This window comes from Salvelinus sp. IW2-2015, linkage group LG16 (genome assembly GCF_002910315.2).
Source record: "Salvelinus sp. IW2-2015 linkage group LG16, ASM291031v2, whole genome shotgun sequence".
In the NCBI taxonomy this organism is placed as follows: Eukaryota; Metazoa; Chordata; class Actinopteri; order Salmoniformes; family Salmonidae; genus Salvelinus; species Salvelinus sp. IW2-2015.
This window is the reverse complement of record NC_036856.1, coordinates 35,698,002-35,704,001: the sequence shown is the minus strand read 5'-3', so window position 1 is coordinate 35,704,001 and position 6,000 is coordinate 35,698,002. Positions and strand designations below refer to the sequence as shown.

Genomic DNA, 6,000 nt, shown 5'->3' with positions numbered 1-6,000 from the left:
TGCCAGTTAGAAACCTGCGCGCGCGCACCCAGAATGGGGGAGCTCTCGGCGGGGTAACAGATCGTGCTTTTTGAAAGAAATTCTGGTCTGCTGCAAAACAAAAATGAGAAACTGTTGCATAAATGGAAATCGTTTGTTTGGAGGAAAAAGGGGGCGGATGCTTGCAAGCCGAAAGACACCATCCCAACCGTGAAGCACGGGGTGCAGCATCAGGTTGTGGGGTGCTTTGCTGCAGGATGGACTGGTGCACTCACAAAGATGGCGTCATGAGGCAGGAAAATTATGTGGATATATTCAAGCAACACTCAAGACATCAGTCAGGAAGTTAAGCTTGGTCGCAAATGGGTCTTCCAAATGGACAATGACCCAAGCATACTCCAAAGTTTGGGCAAATGGTTTAAGGACAACAAAGTCAAGGTATTGGAGTGGCCATCACAAAACCCTGACTAAATCCCATAGAAATGTGTGGGTAGAATTCTGAAAAAGCGTGTGCGAGCAAGGAGGCCTACAAATCTGACTCAGTTACAGCAGCTCTGTCAGGAGGAATGGGCCAAAATTCACCCAGCTTATTGTGGGAAGCTTGTGGAAGGCTACCCAAAACGTTTGATCCAAGTTCAACAATTTAAAGGCAATGCTACCAAATACTAATGAGTGTATGTAAACTTCTGACCCACTGGGAATGTGATGAAAGAAATAAAAGTTGAAATAAATCATTCTCTCTACTATTATTCTGACATTTCACATTCTTACAATAAAGTGGTGATCCTAACTGATTTTTACTCGGATTAAATGTCAGGAATTGTGAAAAACTGAGTTTAAATGTATTTGGCTAAGGTATATGTAAACTTCTGACTTCAACTGTACATACATACACAACCTACGCCCCTGGAGAGAGGAATGTGTGTGTTGTCTGGAGTGTTCTGTGTATGTATGTATCTGTGTGTGTGTGTGTCCAACACACAGCCAGCTGTAGGGTCCGCGGCCCCTCCTTCCCCTCTAGGGACCACTCAGGGCTCAGTGCAATGTACTTTCATTAACGTGGCCCTCAAAGTCACATTTCATGCATTGCTATATACATGAATGCCTTTCCATGGCCTCCTACAGAGAGCAGTGGGTATGGAGAGAGAGGTCATTCTTCATAAACAAGGTGTAGACTAACAGTGAAATGCTTACTTTCAGGTCCTTTCGAGCAATTCAGAGAGAAAGAAAATAGAGAAATAATAGAAAAGTAAAACATGGAATTAAAGTACTAATAAATACACAATGAGTAATGATAACTACCGAGTCGATGTGCAGGGGTATGAGGTAATTGAGGGAGATATGTACATATAACTAGGAATAAAGTGATTAGGGAACAGGATCAGTGGAGGCTGCTGAGGGGAGGACGGCTCATAATAATGGCTGGAAAGGAGCGAATGGAATGGCATCAAAAAAGTTTTTTTGGCTCAACATTTGTGCATTAAGCCATTAATACCATAAATCCAGGGATGAGAGAAGGACAGGAGGACGATAAGACAATCTAGATACTGCCCAACCCTTCTGAGGGGCCCCTGTGTTGAGGGTCAGCGTGGCAGATGTATTGTTGCCTACCATTACCACCTGGGGGCGGCCCGCCAGGAAGTCCAGGATCCAGTTGCAGATGGAGGTGTTAAGTCCCAGGGTCCTTTGCTTAGTAATGAGATTGGAGAATACAATAGTGTTGAACGCTGAGCTGTAGTCAATGAACACTATTCTCACATAGGTTTTCCTCTTGTCCAGGTGGGAAAGGGCAGTGTGGAGTGCAATAGAGATTGTGTCATCTGTGGATCTATTGGGGCGGTATGTGAATTGGAGTGGGTGCTTCATTCTATAACTAGAGGACTCCTGATTTCTCCAGGAGTGTCGTCATCTGTTGTCTAGTACTGTGTTTTTGCTAGCTAGGTCCATCTACCTCAGGTGCTGCCTGTCTTCCCAGTAGCCTACTTGGTGTGTGAACTGCTGACTGATCATAACTTGCTGATGATTGTTGACACATCAACCAGGATCAAGGGGCAGAGTAATATGTGACTTGTTTTGGTAATCAGTGGCTGTATTGGAGTGGGAGTGGTTTCTCCTCTGCTAGGCAATCAGCAATTAGTACAGGGAGGTGTGCGCTTCACCTCTGCTAGGCAACTAGCAAATAGTGTTAGTACTTCAGCCTCCCCTGGTTTCTCAGTGGCAGCTGTAAGCGGTGGTCGTGTCATTGGCGGTCAAAACTAAGACCATCGCAGAAAGACTGTTCTGCCAAGTTGATCTGGGGAGTTGATCTGTGTAGTTGATCTGGGCAGTTGATCTGGGGAGTTGATCTGGGTAGTTGATCTGGGGAGTTGATCTGGGGAGTTGATCTGGGGAGTTGATCTGGGTAGTTGATCTGGGGAGTTGATCTGGGTAGTTGATCTGGGGAGTTGATCTGGGGAGTTGATCTGGGTAGTTGATCTGGGGAGTTGATCTGGGGAGTTGTTGGAGGAAGGAAAGAAAGGAAGGCTCCACTCTCTCACCTGAGTATCTTTACTAGTTATTCACAGATGGTCTCACTTTTCCCTTTTGTAGCTTTAGCAACTATGTGTATGTTTTCTATACCTGTTTGCTCCTCTCCCTGTGGGATTTACAGACACTCCCCACCCCTTGGCTGCAACCCTTCTAATTTAGTGTACCCTGCGCGCACAAACCATGTGGAATTCCGGATCTCTGGCAGCGTTTAGAACTGCTGATCTGCGGTCAATAATGCTGAGTTCATTTTGCTGTTTGTTAGAGCTACTCATCTTGTTGGCTGATGAAAAGTAAATGTGGACAGTTCTTCCAATATCTTCAATATGCGCCAGAAGATGCTAAATGTGTTTATGTTACTTAACGGTCAATTACCATGAGACCGTCAGTTATTTGCTTGACAATCACCTGGTGACACAATTTCATGACCGCTGCAGCCTTAAGCATTACAGCATTTATTAAAATAATTTGTAATACATTTTGTTATGAGAGATGGGGAGAGAGGGAGTGGGAGGGAGAGCGAGAAAGAGAGAGCGGTCTGGTGTTTTCCTTCCCTGTTGAAAAGGTTGACCTTGATGCCTATAGCCAATACTGCACAGAGCAGGAAGTGCTTTCTGAGGTGTGTAGTTGGACAGAAATCAGCTAGCTCTGCTCTGCACCCCTGGGTCACTGAGACTTCCTGTCATGTGACCACATAGAACACACGGAACACTCAAAATTCACACACTCAAAATAATATAGGCCTACATACTTCATAGAAGCCCAAGATGTATTGCTACAGTATATCTGTATTATACAAATAGACACAGACACACATGAAAACACACACATATATTAATATTTTTTCTTTTGGAGTTGTGTGTCTGTTCTGTTGAGTTATGGAATCTAGCAGAGCCAGGAATGTGTTCCATCACTGGGAGTCCCTGGCGAGGAGCTAGTTTAGTTCCCACAGGCTCTCTGAGTCTGTGTGGGCCAAGCATACTGCATCACTAACTGTTAGCTATCACTAGCTAACAGTGGAAAAAACGTTTAGGTAGCTAACATGATTCTTCGTACATGCACTACTAAAGTTAAAAATCATTAGAATAATGTGAACATGGGCGAGAGAGAGTTTCCTTCCACCATATTTTTTGCACCAGTCTCGGTGCTATTCCTTTCAAATCTAAGTTCACTGGTGTAGTGGAGGGTATACGCAGGTAGACGCCGGAACCCATGTGGGCATTGCGTATACTCACTTCTTAATCCCCACTGATGCATATCAAAGTAGTGTAGTGTAGGTATACGATTTATCAATGATGTAGTACAATAGAGAAATCAGACATAAAGTAGTCTACACAATCGCTAAGCACGTGAAATATATTAATGTGRGCTACACCCCTAGTCTCAGCAGAATATCATCTGTCAGGCAGAAAGAGCACATAGCTCTCAGCTCACAGAAGAATGATATCGGTAGCGGGTAGTTTACGTAGGAAAGACGTTTCAACTGATGATATCTACCAGTAAATGCTAACTAAGGCAACAATGGGTATGCAAACCAGATGTTGAAAAAGTTAGGCTCGAAGTCTTGGTCGAAGTCTTGGTTGAAGTCTTGGTTGAAGTCTTGGTTGAAGTCTTGGTTGAAGTCTTGGTTGAATCTTTGCGATGTGCAATTCAGTCATCATGCGCTGTTTGAATGAACATTTCGAAAAGCTTTCCCCAAAAAACCTTCCCAATGAAATGTTGACTGCACGGTAGACCTACCTGACACAATGCTATAAAGATGAGTTGTATCAATCACATGTACTCTGTAGGCCTATTGTACAGTAGCCTACAGAAACACCGCTAGCCAGGTCTCTTGTTCGATCAGCAATTGAATTAAAGGGCAACTACACCTGATTTTTTTTTAATATAGAACAGAATTTCTCAAACATGTTGTACCACCACGACATGGAAAGACATGAAGAGTTTTTAGACAGATTAAATCAGTTATGATGAATGTCATCATTTATTTAATAACTTCATAACTTACGGTGGTTAAGTGCACAGTGATGTGCTTCATGCAAATATCTGATAAATAGGGTATATTTGAATGCTGGAGACATGATGATCGGTGACTGTTGCCAATTATCAAAAGGATCTTATCCATACCTCATCATGTATTTAGTTATGCTAATTTTAGAATATTTGCATAAAAATCCATAAATCTAAAACTGAAACAAAATAATATAAATATGAAAATGAAATATATTTATACAACTCAATCTAAATAAAAACTATCAAATCAGGTCTGAAAACGAACAGAAACTAAGAATTTAAAAAACAAACAACAACGAATAGAAATAAAAACGAATATAAAAACACAAAACTATAATAACCTTGCTAAACACCCACAAACAGGTCCAGTGTTTTGCTGTGTATCACGCTGCAGAATGTTGGACTGTCCTGTTCATGTTGACCCACCGGTAAGACCAGGCAACTTCTGGAGAGGAGAGGGAAGTTTCCAAGGTTTTATATGACTTTAGTGCTCCTGAAAACCCCTCTGGCAACACATAGACATGAAGACACAGACATGAAGACACAGACATGAATACACAGACATGAACACACAGACATGAACACACAGACATGAACACACAGACATGAACACACAGACATGAACACACAGACATGAACACACAGACATGAACAGACATGAACACACAGACATGAACACACAGACATGAACACATAAACATGGTGAAACGGCTGATCATTTGTGACCACAGCGGCAACCACAAAATATCTTGTGAAGGATTCCAACCCGGCAGTTGGAGTGAGTTTGTTGTACACACACACACACTTTGGCTCACACGTGTGCTACCATCCATCACCACACACACACACACACACACACACACACACACACACACACACACACACACACACACACACACACACACACACACAGATTACAGTCATTTATGAGAAGTGTTATTCAGAGATGGAAAAAGAATGGAGCTTCAGGGGGAGTTAAACCATAGAGATGTGGGAGAGTTGAAACCTTGTTTGAGGAGGGTCCAGATAACTGAACTCAAGGTTGTGGTAAAAGCCTTGGATGTCTTCTCAGTACGGTCAGATTGAGCTCTTAGAACTTTTAGAAATAATAACTCATCTTTTCAGCTGGTCATTCCATTAGTGGATGTGTTTATTGCCTAATCCTTTCATATAAATTGAATGATTACACATCATAACAGTTCTCTGTTGATCTGATTTGTCTCAGGATGTACACTGTACTTAGTAAAGGTTACTGGATAAACACCCACGTCTCATACTCTATGCCTGTATAAATATGTTGTACTGTTCTGACCCCAAGGAATATCTTCATCTATTATTTTTATGGGACGAATGTACAAAGCATTAAGAACACCTTCCTACCATTGAGTCGTCATCCCCCCTTCCCTCCCCTTTTGCCTTCAGAACAGCCTCAATTCGTCGGGGCATGGACTCTAGAAGGTGTCAAAAGRGTTCCACAGGGAT

General features: G+C 42.5%; 1 pseudogene; it reads left to right on the top strand.

Annotated features, from left to right (window-relative positions):
• LOC111976125 (inactive tyrosine-protein kinase transmembrane receptor ROR1-like) overlaps positions 1–6,000 on the top strand; it is a 505,588-nt pseudogene that overhangs the window by 430,421 nt on the left and 69,167 nt on the right.